Raw genomic sequence first — 18,935 nt, 5'->3', positions numbered from 1 at the left:
GCTTGCAGAAAGCTGCTTCAGCGCTGGCTTGGGTTCAGAGAATTTGCACAAGTCGGTTTGGGATCAAGTGCAAGCTCAGGCCTGCACTGGAAACACAGCCTAGCCGTTGCATGCAGCCACATAATGAATGGATTTATTTTCATGGCTAAACAAAGAAAACTATTGCCACACCTGCCAGTCAGGGGCATTACTTTGAAACAAATTTCACCTTTAAGCCCTACCCCTTAGTCCTTTGTAAACCCATTATTCTTAGACCAGCTCTAAAACACAGCAGCAGAAATTCCAGAAAGCCCAGAAATGTCTACAGCACTGCATTTTCACTTGTTTGTGAAAATACTTTCTAGTAAAGCAATGTCTTGTCTAAAGGAAACCCCAGAGAAATCTGGTAGATCTCTCTGCTTATTTGGATGCACAAAGCGCCACAGCTATGCTGGTACATTTCTGAAATAGCTGATGGCAAGCCATGCTTATTTATTTGTTCAGGTCTACAGGTTCAAATTGCCTCAGCTAACTTACTTGGAACTAATGCCATTATAAATGTTTGTAAATGTCAGAGATTATCTTCTTGGTTGATTTTATATTACTTACTCTTCAGTGCTTTAGAATGATACAGTGCTGTCCTATCTAAAAGTAGACTTTTTCCAAGTACATTCAAATAAGCCAAATACAAGAGTTTCCTATTGTTTTCGAGTTTCTTGGATGGCAGGAAAAAAGAAAAAAAATCTGTTCCAGAAAGGAAGCTTCACTGTACTTTCATGATATTTAATTAGGAAGAAGAAAATCTGAAACAAACAGTAACTTTAGATTGCAGCCCTGGGAATATTAAAGTCCTTACCTCTCTATCAGAAAACAGGCATAACTAAAAATATAATTTACAGTATGCACTGAGATTTACTGTATTTTCACCTCCCTTCTTCAGAGTTTTCAAGAAAAGATGGAGATACCAGCAGCAAATCCTAGGAGAGAAGTCAGAGTGTTTGCTTTAAAAAGAAAACATCCCCCTTCCATTTCCTCTCTTAAATCCCTTTTAGAAAATTACTTAGAAAGGGAAAGCTTATGGGACTTAATACAGGAATTGTACAAAAACTAGTCCAGGTCAGGTAGTAATATAATAGGTCTTGTCATAAACAACATCTACTATCACATAATGGAGCCAGACTCAGTGTGTAACACAATCCACTTTCATCTCTGAATTTTAGGTTCACTTACATTATGCTTTGCTTGAAATCTAAAGCAATAGCTAAGAAGAAACAGCAGCCAGAACTGTCAAGGGACACAAAACCAAACCTGACTTTAAGCACTAATAATTACACAGCTATTCTCTACTTACAATTAGCATGAGCCTTGCTACTTAATCAATGTGGTTACATCCAAGACAGAACAATAGGAATCCATATGTTCAAAATTAGTGCATTTTTCTGTTTTCCTTTCCTTTTATATCCTGCCAAAAAAAAAAAAAAAAAAAAGATAAAAGGAAAAAAAAAATGCTTCTCATCCTAATAATCAAGTATGCGTATCACTATAAATACTCAGTAACACATCACAGCACAACAATTCCATTTTTAATCCTAAAATAATATGAGCAACAATCTAAACAGCAGTACATTTATTTTTGTCAGATCCCTTAAAGAAAATAAGGTTGTACAAAAGAAAAAAAAAAGTAGCATTGGAACAAAGGAGCAAAGAAATGACTTTGAAAGAGCATATACAGAAAAATACTGGTATCATTTTCAATGACCAAAAACTTTACATTTATGTTTGGATTTATCAGCTAAAGATTAACATTGGTTATTAAAGATTAATATTTATAGACTAGATAACATTCTAGAAATAGAAATATCATTATCTGGGAAGGGAGAAGGAAATAACAAATATAGATCAATCAGGAGAACTAACTTTGAAATGATATATTCACCAGGAGTACTGAATATTTTTATATTTGTGCAAAATATCCTACTAAACCAGCCTCACTTCAACATATACTTCTTGTTAACCAGGCACAATTTAGGATAGTCTTGAGACTGATATACTTCATTACATTCACTAAGTCACTTCATAGTCCTAATTAATTCCATTTATAACATTTGTCCATATTTGGGAAATTCTGTTTACAACAGCAACAGTCCTAATCTAGCTGCCCCGGGGTTAAAAACAGAATATTTGTGAATAAAGTTAAAAAGAACACATTTCCTAGTGTAATATACCTCCTAGAAGGGAGTAGTTCCTGAGAAAATCTTTTTAAGGGGTAACAGAAAGCAATACTTCTGTCATCCAGAAATGATAAATATGCAAGACACAAAATAAATTCTTTATTGTCACTTCGTGAATAAATGAGAACATGAGTTTTTTTACATGCTGATGAGTTTGTAATATCTCCCTCGTGGTTTATTTGAACTTTTCCAGAGAAGAATGATTTGCCTGGCCACATTTTATTACTTATAGCACAGATTAGAAGGAATCCTCTTTCCTCCCTGAGACATATTGCAGGTCTCTGCCAATGTCTCCTGAACGCTCTTATCAGGATTCTTTTGCAGGAGTCTTTCTTCAAAAATGGCAAAGGTGACCCCATGTAGATGAGGGATGAGATGCAACAAAAAACCTTAAGCATCATTAGCTATGGAGATCACAATTTTAGGCAAACTACCAAAGATGAGCGAGCAGTCTGCTGGAATGTTCAATGTACTCTCACCAAATGTAAGTGCAATTTAGGAATATGTCTATGAGAAACGCACATTGCAGGATCAGCATGAATGCATACCATGCATACCAATTCAAAATGCCTTCCTAAATTTATGAAAAAGTACCTTCCTCATTTGTTTCTCTGAACAAAAGTGTTCCATACTGACAATAAGTGATATTAAGAACTTTCCTGGGACCGCTAGATTCAACATATTATGTAAATGATAGAACTCATAACTTTTCTCCACCTATAATGTAATTATAATTCTTCTCTGTGATATAGCAACGGATAATTCTTCTCTGCAAGGAAACGATCCTAATCAGGTTAACCTGAATTTTGACGTTGATTTACATAGGAAAAATATTGGGATCCTGACTACTTATGCATAAAACAGCAGTTATCTGCCTCTAAGACATTTCCTACATTGGCACTGATCTGTCACCTTGTGTGACTCTCCCAGCTTTCAAATTGAACTTCTGAAGAAGCAGTTTGATTTTCACATCACTGTTCTAAATTCAGAAGCTATTACCCATTACTAATATAATACCGCAACACTCCTCAATGCCCCACTCTCCAAATGTCCTTAGTAATTGCATTTTGTATTTGTTCAATATTTAGATTTATGCATTCTGGGGAAAAAGTAGTTCATAAGCACAGTGCCTGTTGAGCACAGAGGTCTCTTCAGTTCTCCTCCAGTCTTTATTCTTGAGCTCTCAGAGGTGTTGTGAGCTCTGTAGATGTGTTTCAAAACAAATACATTTCAAAATAATGTTTTCTTCTACAGAGAACATCCTTGAAAACATAATAGAAGGAATTTTGATCAATTGCCTTCTGCTTGCTTGTTGCCAATAAAGGTATATCATGCTCTGCTCACATTACTGAAGCCATTCGGGTATGCCAACATCCCATTAGAGCTACTCCTGAGCTTTGCAGCTAGCTTTGCCAACGCAGCTCTGTATCACAGAAGAGGAATACTGACAACTAATGACACATAATCACTGTTTGTGTTCTTCAGTGTGGGTTATCCTGCTGACCTGTTCTTTCTTTCTCAGTGTCAACTGCTTCTTTTACAACAGCTCTTCTCCAGTTACACTCAGTTAATAACCTATTTCACATTGGGCTTAAGTGCAAGCAGCCCAATTTTGCTGCCCTATCTCACATAAATGGTATTTTGCTGCGTACACAGACCCAGTGAATCTGGTAATACTACTTATACAGGAAAGTATTATATGAAATTGAGTCAGAAAGACAGAACTGAGGCTTTTCTGTTTAAAAAGGCCTTAATTCTGAAGTACACACCACTACCGCCTGTTTACACTGCTCTGACAGCACAAAAGAACCTTGAGATGGGTGCAAACGTGAACATTAGATAAAAAACAGACCTTTCCCACCCACTTTTCTGTGCATGCACGCTGCAAAGGCCAAACGGCCAAATAGATCCTTGCATAGAAAAGGAGGAAAAGTAAATGCCCTACTACAGCAGCAGAGGCAACCACAGCCCTTAGACTACCAGTGGTGAGTCCCTGAGGTCACAGAAGCTTTTATAATTCTTTCTACTACAAATACTGTAAGTCGTCGTATTGGCCTATCATAAATGTTGAGACAGGTCCAAAGAACTATGGCTCAAAACTCAATTAAAGAAAGGTGTCATTAAAAAAAAAAAAAAGTGTCATTAAAAATTTTATCATCACCTGATAAGATCAGCTTTGAAGGAAATTAGGTAATTTTCTACCAACTACATGCAATGTTATTTCTGTTTGCTTAGAAGGAGGCAAAAGATTTAAACCAAGTACATGAACCAAGTTCAAGGCAGAAATGTAAAAAGGCCTTCAGGCAAGCTTCTCTCCTAAAAAGACCTACTTCAGCTCTCCTGATTTCTCAGTGCCTTCTGAGGTGAAAGAAAGAAAGCATGGACAAAAGCAAAACTTTTGCCTCTATCCTGAAATCCTGAGAATGTGGCTTGGCCAAACACCTGAGTGATCAACCCACCATCCTCAAATATATGGCAGGGGGCATTCTATAAGTGCTAAGAAGCATCGATATCTTGCTCAATTACAGAGAGTTTCTGAGGGTAGAAGCCCCCTCGGACTACAGGAGCAGAAATATCTGAAAAATCTTTCAAAACGATTAGAGAAGAAACCAGTCAATTACCATGGCTTCACTCTCACTGTCCTTGAAAGCATCCTCTGTTTGCAAAGATGAGAAATAGAGGGTATTTGATTGTATTAAATGCAAAATTACATGTATCACTTTCTTTGTTCTCCATTAAACTATGTATTTTTCATATTCTTCAGTAAAAAATCATTGAATGGACTTAAACATAATGAAGTAAGTTAAATAAGAAGAGGCATTTTTTTAGAGCAAATAGAGCCCTGTTTATTTAACAAGACCTCTTCCCTTTCTGGGGTGTTAACCTATCTACAGGTCAGGTTCATTTTGGTTTGCTTTAGTTTTAAGGAGTTTCTAAAGAAATGGAAAAGAAAGTAGGCAAGAAGAAAAATATGAATTGTTTAAATGTCTTGGGAAATGGCCAAATTTTCATATGACACTTAATTGGAAGCATAGCAAATTATAATGAAGAATGCAATCAAGTACAGAAGAGATTTAAACTAAATCCCCAAGCAAGCAGACAGGATATGCAGTTAAATGGGGATATATTTAGAATGAGAGTGACAGGAAAAGAAAAAAAAAAAAAGAGAGAGAGAGAAAGGAAAAAAAAAAAAAAAAAAAAAACAACCAACAACCTCAAAACTTTTTTTCTCTTGAGCAGACAAAGTAACGCTTAAGCTAACAAAATATAGAGAAAGAGATTAAGGACTACCTGAGAGTAAACATACATTGCTAACAGCTAATATGACCACAGGGTTTTTGCTGTGAAAAAGTAAAATTAGCTTTGTAAGTAGGACTAGTTAAGATTTAAATTCTGCTTGCCTATATAGTTCATAATGGGAAATGCAGTCTCTGGTCTTTAGGGAGAAAATAATTTTGAAGAACATTGGACATATGGCAGATGAGACAGAAATCTAGAAAGTGTTACAGTAGAATAGCTAAGAACTGGATCTAAATGCCTTGGGAAATTGCCAATTATTCCCCGTGTGATTTGATCCAATTAGTGCTAAGCTTTCATTAGAAACTCTTTTTTTAAATAAATGAAGGGTAATTTATTACACAATGTCATTTCTTTATGATGCCTTTATAGAACAGATGGATGCTTTAAATTTATTGACTTTTATTAAAAAAATTCCTATTGAAAATATATGAGCTAGCTTGTTACACCTTTCAGCAGTAACTCAGCTAATGGGAAGACAGCAATTTTGTCATCCAGGAGAAGCGCTTGAATTATTGTTCTGCTCTCAATGCAGTTGATCCTGCATCTAAGTAAATCCCACAGAATTCATCAGCAAATCACACAGCATGCTCTGTTCAGTGCCTGACACTAAATTATCTCAGAGACCCACACTGAGATTTCATTAGTCCTAATACCAACTTCTAAAAGTTACATTTAGAGATTCCTTAAATCTCTTTCTTTCTTCTTTCTTCCTTTTATTGAGACTCTCAAATTTAGACATGAGACTTAAGGAGACTAGAAGTACATTTGTGAAAACTGAGTGGAGATGACAGGATTTTTAGACTACCCAGAAATCTGGGATGCTTCATCCTTTTCTTTATCTGTACTGACTGAAATCATACCATAACAATGGGGACTTAGCACAAAAAAAAGCTAGTCTTCTAATTCAGCACCGTTTTGTGACAGCATTATTCTTTCACTGTTGGAAAGCAAAGGGAAATCATACCTCCATTGTATTATTCCTGAAAAGGTTTCTGAGGTATCTGTAGAGATTCACACAATGAGACTAATGTTGCAAATTACAAAACAGTATCTCACTGAAAAACATAAAGAGATGCTTCTGGAGGCCAACAGTCAGTCTTTAGGTGCATTTATCCAAGCAATCATAATTCAAGGCAACCAAAGCAGTAATATAAGCATAATCAAAGAAAATGTACTTGCCATTTGTCTACATATTTTTAATAAATAATGTGGTTTGTTTTGTTTGTTTTGTTTTTGTTTTTTTTTTATCAAAAGGAAGACTGCTGATCTGTTGGTCTTTCTCAACATATGCTCATTTGTAAGCCCTGTTTGTAGATGGGCTATACAATATTCTCTGCAATAAAGAAAATGCTTAGTTTTATACACATACCCGCTAGGGTTAGAGGCAAAGATGGACCTTTATCCAGAAATCAATCATGTTATGGTTAGTTACCCTTCCCCTCATTAGAAGAGCTGGCTGCAGAATAAACGTCTGGTCTAGACACATGGACCTTTAATAAGACATGACAATAATTTGTTTTCCAGTTTTCTGTAACATCAAAATATATCGCCAGAACACAGATTAGAGTAACCCTTCTGCACTATATTTTCCCTCTGAAAAAAAATATATATATATATATATATATATATATATATATATATAGCACCACAAGCAAAAAGGGAGCACAAGGCAAGGCTCCAAAGCTACAGCTGAAAAACATATGGCCAGCTCATAAATGTTTGCTGATAGAAATATGGTAGTTACGTATCAAAGTTAAGTCTGTACCAACCGCTTCAGGAGATCCTGGTGCCAGTCCAGGCCTTTCAGGACATACAGCACATACCTCCCACTGTTCACCTACAATTCAATACTGAATTCTTCTGCAACATTTTTGAAGGAGGTAGAAAGCACTGTTATCTCCTTTTTATTGGCTGAGAAACTGAAATGGAGAACTCAGTAATTAAATCGAGGCCCCAGGAAGAAGAACTATCAAAGACAAGACGACACTTCATGAACCTGAGGAAAATCTGTGCTCAGAATAACAGAAAACACTGCTTCTTGTCTTCCATCAAAGTAAGTTTCGTCATAAATATTTTCAGTGTGAATATTTAACACAGTAATTTTATTTTGCATTGGATACAGTGCTTCAAACACTTCAGCTTTTAACCACACTGCATTTTTAATAGTCATACCCCAAATTATTTATTTTGCAGACAGCAGCTTAAGTCATTTGAACAACTTTGTGAGCAATTTCCTTTACCCCCCTTTCTTCAGACATATGCAGTAATTTCATAGGTACTGTCTCTTTACATTATTTTCTAGCTCATCACTTTTACTATCATTTTGACTCAGAGCTCATTTCTTTGATGTATAATAATTTGTTGTGAGAACACAGGATATCAAAGAACAAAAATATCTTCATCATCTAAGGCACAGCATGATCTACACGTCAAAAAGAAATGGTAAAGTATTATTTATGCTTCCTCTCAACTATCTCTCTTGCACAGAAGTCAGACTGCTGCCACTCAAAGCATACAGCACACAACTCATTTCACACCAAAGAAGCTCCATTTAGGATCAGGCACAGAGAATTCATACACTGAGCTTTGCAGCATAAAGTTCCGTATTCTGCGTGGCACAGAGGAAGAGAAGTCCAGCTCCCTCTGTAATATAATTGCTCGCTGTTCTTTAGATTAGTCTGTAACATCATCCAGAATATGTAATGTTTGGGTTCAACACGTAACATTTCTTCTCTACCTCTTTTTCTTGCTATGGTTTATTTTTGCTCTTTCCTACTTCTCTTTACCTGTTTGGTGTGAAAGGAGTCCAATTTAGCCAACCGAAACAACACATCTTTTCATTGTCAACGCATGACCTGAAAGGTTGCTAATGCAGGTTTTCTGGGTCTTGGGTTAGATGCTAAGATGGCATAGTGTGCCCGTCATTTCAACTGGTGAAGCTGCAAGCTAAAACTCAGCATCAACCATAAAAACATTTGTTGTTCTCTCCCCTTTGGGTCTTGTTTGTCTTGTTTTGTTCTCAGTAAAACCATGTCAGAGCTTAACATCTAGGAAGAGCAACAGCTTGAATCCACCTCAGATAAAACATGGATTTGTTTGGAAAAAATGTCTTTTTCCCCAAAAGACATTCAATAAAATATCTAATAGTATAATATAGTTTAACAGAAGGCAAGATTTCCTTATAAAATCTTTACATATATATAGTTAAATCTTTATATATATAAGTTTACATATATATAGTTAAATCTTTATATATATAAGTTAAAGCAATTAAGGGTTGCTGGTTAAATAAAAACTTTCTACTTTTTATTCTACTACAGTTCTATTATAGTACATTCTGTTTATAGTTACAGTTTCTATTTTTAAATTTATATTTTAAAAAATCACTTAATAATTTATGCTTCAAATGCTTTAATTACTTCTCTCCTTTTTCTGTATCTTTTTTAAAAGATTAAAAAAAAAAATCAATTGCAATTGTCTACCACAGTACTAAGTAGGCCAAGGTCTTTACACTGAAACATCAGGTCCTTAATATTGTACAGTGACAGAGTCGGGCTAACACATCAGACCACTTAGGGACATTTATTCCATTGAAATTAACACCATCAAAATTAAATTTGCTTTTAAATTATGCAGGCAGTATGCATTTGTGCAGACTGGAATATTCATGACTGGAATAATTAAATTGATTTCTTATTAAAGACTGACCATTTTTAATATTGGTTTTGTTATATCACATACTATATCTCCTTAGAAATATCTGTAATAATTCTAACAGCAAAACTCATCGGATATTTGCTTACCTTTCCTATAAATGCCCTCATGTTTTCTGCCATCTCACCCTATGGTCGCAGTGCCTGTTATTTCCATTATATCCAGCCACGGAAATGTTTTCTTTCAAAAGTGATCCTAAAGATTGCCTTCCTCTTCAGCACATAAAAGATGTTATTCACTCATGCAAGTGTCTAATTTTTCCCCTTCATTTAAAATCACTGAGTTTTCGGGAATGTTGCAATATGCTAATGATCAGTTGTCTTGACGTTTCTAAGGGGAATGACGTTTTAGCCATCTATTATTGTCCCCGAAATGCATGCCCAGGAGCCCTTTCCCAGTGTTTGGTGAGGGTGTAAGATGTGGCTGTGCTCTACTGGCATGTCGGGATCATCCCACCCTCTGCTTTCCTCCCATACTCTTACATTCATTAGGAAATAAAGCACGTGGGCAATTCAAAAGGAAATGACAGACATTTCATCCAGTGGGTCCATGTCTGGATGGCAGCAAGACAAGAAGTGCAGAATACATTGTATGATAGACTTGCCTCTCAGTTTCTGTGATTTGGGGGTTTCCTACCACACTGTTCAGTGAAATCTGCCACAGCTGAGATCATGTAAGGCATTCCCACTAGAGTTCCTCTCTCCTAAGAGTCTTTTTGCTATGTAATCATCCATCATGATAAATACTGTTTGATAATAAAAGATTATAGGTCAAAGGCCTAAAACAAGTGGTTGATATTCATGTGATAATTCCTGCTCTCTTATCAATTTGTGCCTGAAATGTTTGTTACCATGACCTGTCTCATCCTGTTCAATATAAAATTACAAATCCATACTGAAAATAATGATGTTTTTTCTATTCATCTGCAATGTTTTAGCATACTTCTGGGTTCTGCAAGATAGCAGTAATAATAATTATTAAACAGTAGCCTCCAGCCCTAGTACAGCCTGAAAATGTTAGTGCTAAATTAACATGTCTGTGTGCAATATACTCTTGAATTGCAATTCATATGGTGGGGTTGAAAAAGGAAAAGCCTAAAAGGCTAAATAAACAGAAAGCAATAGATACAGGGTCCTTGTGAAAGACAGATTTTTTTTCTTTTTCAAAGTCAACCGTCAACATTTTCTGGTGTTTGGTTGCCTTCTTGTTGTTGTGTTTGTTTTTACTATAAATGAAACAAACATTGCATAATATTCACCTAATGATAACCAACTACATGTTGCTACTTCACAAGAAAAGGGTAGGAGCATGAGTCTGCCCAACTTCACCTGCAAAGGTGCCACCTTGGCAGGTGAAGCATAACACTATTTCAGTAGGTGAAACACTAGGTGAAGTATAACACTATTTCAAAGCCTACTGCTCAAAGGGAAGGAAACATTGCTAGAATTTTGGCTAGCTTGAACACAAGCTTAGCACAATGCAGAAGTTCACTTAAGTGTGGCAGTACAAAAGGCAGCCATCCTGGCACATACTGAAGCACAGGCTGCGCTCATTTCCATATCAATACGCCACATGTTTCTCCAAGACAAAGCTGTTTCACACCAGTGCTGCTATTTGAACTTTGTAAACAAATATAAAGGTTTCTGTATTATTGTTAAAAACAATGAAACTCACATCCTTTGTGCACTGGATACAGTTAATGTACACGGCCCTTTTTAGTGACTGTGTGCAGCAGAGTATTGTGACAGGGACACCTTGTGCCGGGAAGACGAGCATCACTTTAAATTCAGAACACAACGTTGTGCAAGTAATAGTTATGCCTGCCATCCAGATTTAGAAGAAAATTACATTCACTGTAACTTTATTAGCTTGCTTAGTAAGCCTATAGCAAACCCTAGGAATGAGCAGTAAAGTGGTTTGTCCAAAGTTACACAGAAACTCATAGAACAGTTAGGAATGGAGTTGAGTTCATTTCATGTTTTAACAAGCTTAAGTTACTTCTTCCCCACCCCCCACCCCCAATAGATAAAATACAATACAATACAATACAATACAATATATATACACTTTTGAGACCTCTCACAAATCAAAGCTGAAATACATCATGCTATACAAGTCAGTAAGCTGCAGAGCATTATGAGGGAAAACCAAGCCCTTCTACATAAGAAGTACCAAAGGACCAGAAGCTTTGCCCTGTCAAATTACAATTCAGGGTACCACTCTGTCCAAAAGGTTATTGCTAGAAAAGAACAACCTCTTCCCTACACATATCATAGCAAACTGAAAAGGAAAGTGAGTGGATGCTGCAATGACGAAAAACAAAGAACATTTAAAACCACTTCTTCTAGCTAAAAGCAAACTAATCATTTTTAAACTTGAAGCTTCAAGTGCATGTAATGAAGTCATTATTGCACATGAATATGACTCCTCAATCAAAATGCCTGAAATCTCTGCCATAATAATTTTATTCAAATTGAAAAGAAACCATGTAGACTACTATTCAATTAACAATTATTCTTTATTCTCTACTCCCTGGGTTTTCCTTACAATTTTCTTCTCTTTTTACATTGATTACAAGGAGGGAAAAAAAAAAAAAAAAACTTATTCAGAAAAAAAAAAAAAAGCATCAGAAAGTATGTTCAAAGATTACTTGTCTACTTTCAACAAGTTGAATTTTACTTCATCACACAACAGAAATGAGAAGAACAAATTGTGCTCCCAAACTCTTTGATCAGTAGGTAGGTGCTTTTAGATGCTTTTAAGAAAACAGAAATAGAAACTGCACCTGGTATCTTTTTGTTCCACAGCAACAGCAGGATGACAGGCCACTAAACTCACAAAATCACAGAAGAGTTGAGGCTGTAAGGTTGTAAAACTATCAAAGAGTGTCTCAAGGAGGGCTACAAAGATAGTGAGGGGAAGATGTATGAGGAGTAGTTATTTGTCTTGTTTTTCTCAGCCCCAAGCAGAGCAGGCTGAGGGGAGGCCTCATGGCGGCCTGCAGCTCCCTCACAAGGGGAGTGGAGGGGCAGGCGCTGAGCTCTGCTCTCTGGGGACAGTGACAGGACCCGAGGGAACGGCATGGAGCTGGGACAGGGGAGGGTCAGGCTGGGGGTTAGGGAAAGGGTCTGCACCCAGAGGGTGGTCGGGCACTGGGACAGGTTCCTCAGGGAGGTGGTCACAGCACCGAGCCTGCTGGAGTTCAAGGAGTGTTTGGACAATGCTCTCAGACACATGGCTTGGTTTGGGGGAGATTCTGTGCAGACGCAAGAATTGGACTCAGTGATCCTCGTGGGTTTTTTCTAACTCAGGATATTCTATGATTCTTATTTATGGTTCTGTGCAAGGGACCTTTCAAGACTGTCTAGTCTATTCCCTGCTCAAAGCAAGGTTAACTAGAGCAGGTTGCTCAGGTCTGCATTCAGTTAGGTTTTAAGTATCTTGAACCAGCAAACTCACTGGAAAACATGTTCCAGTGCTGGATCACCTTAACAGTAAAAAGCATTTTCTTATGTTCAGATGGAGTTTTGTGTTTCAGTCTATGCCCACTAACTCTTGACCTTTCACTGGACACTACTGTGAAAAGCCTGGCTCCATCTTCTTTACACTCTCCCATCAGGTATTTATGCACATGGATAAGATAGAATCAAAGAATCATAAAACGGCTTGGGTTGGAAAAGACTTTAAAGATCACCTAGTTCAACACCCCTGACATATGGTAGTGCTCTGTCACCCGCATCATACAGAAGTGCTTCTGGTGTTCAGAGGGAGCCTCCCGTGTTCCATTTTGTGTCCATTGCCTCTTGTCCTAACAGTTAAAGAGGCTGTAATAGTTTGCAGTGTACCGAGGACATGCATTGTGTTCCAGTGTCCAACTGAAGTGTGTATCACAGGATACTCACTTCATGTCAGGGAAAGAAATTCAAGCCCACAAATCCCAGCAACAGGCAACAGCATGAGTCTTTAAAACTCTTGGAAGTGGACAGGACCTGCCGCTTTTAATTCTCTTTTAACCTTTCCCAAGCTGCTGTTCTTTAAATTACTGCTACAGCTACGTAATTCCCCTCCCCAGCATTATCAGTTGATTCTTATTCTTCTTATTATTATTTTATTATGTAATTGTTTCTTCTTGCCTGAATGGTGGAAGGTGACAGCCGTGTCTCAGTGCTACAGCAGCCCTGGTGATGTGGCCATGTCACAGCAGGCAGCCACCAGCTCCTGGCACCACCCTGGTGATGTGGTGGCCGTGTCACAGTGGGCAGAACATCGGTAGTGGCCCATGTCACAACGGGATGGGTGGCATGGCTGGCCCAGGAGGGGTGTCTACTGGCCACAGGGACACATGAAACAGACAGACCTGGAGGGTGGATGTGACCAGACCAGGACCTCCATCGCTCAACCAGAGAGGTGCAGCTTTCTACAAGGACATCGCTGGGCTGCACTTGTCCCATTTGTGCTATTCTCTGCATTGCTTACACACCTTTTTGCAGCTAGCTTTATTTTTTACTAACATAAACAATATTATGAGCAAATGTTGTAACCCCTGAGCCTTCTCTTCTCTAGGCTGAACAATCCAAGATCTCTCAGCTTCTCCTCACTGTCAGATGCTCCAAGCCCTTAATCGTCATCATGCCCTTCACTGGACTCTCTCCACTATGTCCACCTCTCTCTTATACTGGGGAGCCCAGAAGTGGAAACAGTACCCTAGGTGTGGACTCACCAGTACAGAGCAGAGGGAAAAGATCACTTTCTTCAACCTGCTGGCAACACTCCTGGCAATTGAGCTCAGGATACTCTTGGGCTTCTTTGCAGCAAGGGTACAATTGCTGGCTCCTTTTCAACTTGGTGTCCCCCAGAAGCCCCAGCGCCTCTTCTGCAAAGTTGCTGGGTTATGACTCCCCAGGAGCAGGACTTTGCATTTCCCTTCATGAGATTCCTGCCAGACCATTTCTCCAGCCTGTTAAGGACCCTCTGAATGGCACTACTTAGTATTATCAACCACTTCTCATAGTTTTATATTGTTTACAAACTTGAAAATGAACTCTGTACCATCACCATGGACATAACGATGTTAAACAGGATTGGATCTAGTATCAACCCTGGGATACACCAATAGTGTCTGGCATTCAACTTTGTGCCACTGATCATATGCCTCCAGGCCAAGCTATTCAGCCAGTTCTCACCATATTGTCCACTTGCCTAGCCCATACTTGATCAGTTTATCTATGACAACGTTATTTGAAACAGTGTCAAAAGCCGTACTTAAGCCAAGAGAAACAACTTCCATTTCTCTGTCCTCACCTACAAAGTAATTTCATCACATCAGGCTCACAGGTTGGTAATGTGATTCTCCATAAATACACCTTGCTCACCTTCATGTCCTTCATGTTGAGAAATGGTTTCCTGGTTTATTTATTTCATCACATTCTCATGAATTAACATTAGGCCTACAGCTCCCCAGATCCACTCTCTTGTTCTTCTTGAAGATACATGTGACATTTTCTTTCTACCATTCCTCAGGAGCCACTCCCCAACCTTTCAAAGAGGTGTGGCCTTGCAGTGTCATTGGTCTACACTGGAATGTCATTTCTTCCACCTATTGTGAAAAACACCTATTTTGCTCTTTTTTTCCAGAAAAATAAACAGTTGCCAATGCTTCTTTAGTTGTCATTTTCTAGGACAATTTTGTCCAAGCATTAATACAATCATTTCCTCAGATTGCCCCTCTATATTTTTTTTTTTATTAGTAATGCATCATAATTAGCAATCTGTGATCACAGTGACTTGTGTATGTTGGAGTCAAAGCAAGACATACCCAACTAGGACAGAGGCTGACAATGCTAACAGTGAGGACAAAAAGGAAGGAAGAAGGTAGGACACCATGTGCTTGAGATCCCAATACCTGTCACAGGAAGAAAGCCAATGTTGTACCTCATTATTTAAAAATCCATTTTACAGTTCTTTCATCTGAAAATATTGGTCATAAAGCCTGCAAGCTTCTCTACCCAGAAACAATCCCTGAGAGAAAAAAAAATCCCTATAAGTCAAAGTAGGCCTACCTTCTGATAGGCAGGGATTCCTTAACTCTTTAGAGGCCACTGCTTCTGCTTTCTCACTTGAGGACTCCAATCTCAGAGAGAAGGACAACAGGCATAAGTGAATAGAAAGCAATGTTTAAATCCTCATTGTAGCTCAGTGAATTACCAGAATAATACATGGCAGCTGAACTATACCCATGAATCTGGTATTCTGGGAAACATCTATTAATTCATTGTTTTTGTTCTATAAGAAGTCTGTTACCAAAGTAACACCCTGAAACCGATTTAGGTGTAAAACTATATCACAACTAAGGTCTATGGCAGGCATCAGAAGATAATATATTGATTGTACCAGACTGATAGCAATCAGCTAGGAGAAAAAGGGGCAATTGGTATCCCACACTTGAGTATTTTGGAAAAAGGACAAGTCTGAAAATCAAAAGTTGAGCTAGAACTAAAGTGCTAGAAACCATAAAAGATCTACAGTGAACAAAGAACTGACCTTAACCCTCAGAGTGATATTTCATGCTCTCAATGAGGAGTGCAGGCTTCCAGAAGTCCATACTGCATGACAGAGATGCCCCAGCCACAGAGCAGCAAATCACAAATAGTCAGACAAAACCTGCAAAAAGCCAGCCAGCAACTGAGTTTAAAACCAGTCTCTTACCTTTCCCTCAGTCCTTTTTGGCCACTTGACATTTGAAACTGTGTACAATCTCCAAGGAGCTCTCAAAGAGTATATATAAATCATCAACTTTTTCAGCCCTTTAAAAGCCAAGGTTCCTCTGAAGAAGTGCTGAAGAAGCATCTCACTAATACAGTAAGTATTCAAAGGCAATACATACACACACACATGTAGTATTTATGAGGTAGATATGTATGTAGATATACATTAGAATGACTTGGCAACTGCTTAAAGTATTTCAGCATTACAACTCAGGATTTGGATGCCCATATGTTATGAGAATCTCCATTTCAATGCTTATGTCTCCTCTCAGAACATCTAGTTGTACTTCTTTAAGGTTATGTAGCTTTGAAACTGGAAGGAATTGCCTTCCAGAAACAATTGCCTTTAGGAGAAATTCCATTACTTGTAATGCCAAAGGTTCTACAGCTGAGAAACAAAACTGTCTTCTTTGTCATTAAACAAATATACTTTTAGTCATAGGTTTCACTGTATCCTGAGAGAAAAAGGCTCAAATCCCAATGAAACATAATGGGACTGAATGCCTGAATTCTAAAATACAATTGAATCTGAGTGCCTACATCCAATTTAAATATAAGATTTGCCTAAATCTCATAATCTCGTTGATAATCTACCCTCAGTGTTTCAAGTGATCATGAGAGCAAGTGGGACTTTGAAAATATACTGCACCATACCTCAAGTAGCACAGCAGAAGCTACATTTAGTTCAATAACAGATTATCCCAGAGTTACCTATAACATAAAAAAAAAAAAAAAAAAAAAAAAAAAAGGAATTAGTAGACCACTTAGACTACTAGTGTTGCACAATTTAGCAGTTCCTGCATTAGTTTTCACATCAGAGAAAGTGCTGGGAAGTTCACAGAGGTTGCATAAAGTTATTTTACACTACTGGGTTTTTCTGATTCTGCAACCCCTATGCCATATGCAAGGTTAAATTAAGCTAGCTAAGCAGCTAGCATTAGCAAATTCATGTCTTTGGCACAATGGATTACAATGGCCTAAAAGACTTTGATCGAGCCTTTAATAAATATATTAGTACTCTGGAGAACCTACTAACTAGTGGATGGAGGCAGAACATGAGTGGAATCTGGTACCAACAAGTGCAGAAAAAATACTCCGGGGCAGTCCAGGAAACGCTGTCCAGTCTGCTAGACTTTTAGTAACTCGTTTTGCAGTCATGTCAACTCAATAAAGTGAAATGCACGGTATTGCCACAGGGTGGCTCAGTCCAACCTGCAATGAAAACCACAGGTTTTGTGCTAACAGAAGGAAATGAAGCAAAGCTTTACGAACTGCTCCAGCCAGAGCATACAGGGAAGAAGAAGTACTGCGGGAAAAGGCAGGAAGGAAACAGACCGCATTTTAATTCACCATAATCCCGCATAGCTTCTCCTACCCTAGTGAAGAAGCAGTCATTCCAGATGACTCTGTGGGTGAATAGTGTCTTGTGATGTGAAGGCACTGAGCCCACATTCCTCAGCGGCCAGAAATTCCACTGACTTCCGTTGCATTTCCGAATGACCGAAGAAATGCAGCCTCAGTCCTTCCCATACCTGCTCACTGTGATGATACCCTGTCCTCTTCAAAGAATCTGGGATAAGACTCTTCCCAATCGACACTGTCATAACGAAAACTGACTTCAATATTGTTTTGGGGGCTCTTGAAAATATAGTGTTAAACTGTACACTAAATGTCATGTCACAAGCTGCTAGGATAGATGACTGTCTGACAGACTGAAAATGATGCATAACTCAAATGTTGGTAGAGATTGATTAATTAATTAATTAATTTATTTATTTATTTTACGTAACTTGCAACAGGTAGCAAACTTTAAAATAAACATTTACAGTAAAAAAAAAAAAAAACTACACTATGATATGATTGACTACTGAAGAAGAAAAACACTATGATAATGTTCAGATATGATTGACTACTTTGAAGAAAAAAAAAAGTGTTCTGAGCAAATAGAAGTTCAAATTCTCTTCTTTCTAGCAGTTTTTCTCTTCCACCTCTATATGCTGGAGGACATTTGTATCTTCAGTGAGACGAAGTGAAATGTTGAGCATATCAGGTTCAGCAGTGTGATTTTCAAAATGCAGTTGATTAAATCTCCTCAGACATTATAAAACACATTTCAAAAGTTCATTATATCACCCCTGTTGAGTACTACATATTTAAAACAGACTTGGGAATTTAAATGGAGAATTAGATCCAAAAACGTTCCTTGTGCCATGGCTTCTGTACCAGTCCTTGACAAATGCTTTTCAACTCTATTAATTCTACTCACAATGAATGCAAGCTACCCTGCCAAATCTGAGGAAATCAGTTGAAAAGAACAATATCAATTAAAAGAAAAAAAAAAAAAAAGTTCAAAATAAATTCCAAACAGTCTGATGTGCTATTTAAACAATGACACATAAATAAATAAATAAATAAATAAATAAATAAATAAAAACACAGTTTCCCTTGACTTTAGAAATACAATCCCAGCAGAAGAAGCATAACACTCCGGTGGTGTCAGTAGCTCCCAGACTAGTGTATAATACTAGTGTATAATACTAGTGTATAATGCAACAGGACTAGGCTACTGTTTGCAGTCACAGATTGGATCATCTCACTGGCCAGGTTTTAAGGTACCAGGCATGTTACAAGCAATCAGATCAGCTGTGATGTGTTCGAACACGAGGGGGAATATTTTCTGTTCCAGCATCTAACAGCGCCCACCGCTGTGAGCACGGGGAGATGTCTGACAGCAGTCACTGCTACTGTGCTAGCAAGCTGCTGACACACAGAAATCCCAAATATCCAAAGTCCTCAAATACCTGACAGATAAAGGGCTGAAGTGTGGGGTGTAGGGAACTAAAAATAAAGGCAGCTCTAGAAAAATAGGCACGTGGTAACCTCAAGATGCAAGCTCAATGGAGGGACTTTTTCAGAAACTGTGTGTATTGTGTTTGTAGGGTGTATA

The sequence above is a fragment of the Aythya marila genome, assembly GCF_965140915.1.
Source record: "Aythya marila genome assembly, chromosome: 2".
NCBI classification, from domain to species: domain Eukaryota; kingdom Metazoa; phylum Chordata; class Aves; order Anseriformes; family Anatidae; genus Aythya; species Aythya marila.
The sequence above is the reverse complement of the archived record's forward strand: the minus strand, read 5'-3'. Positions refer to the sequence as shown.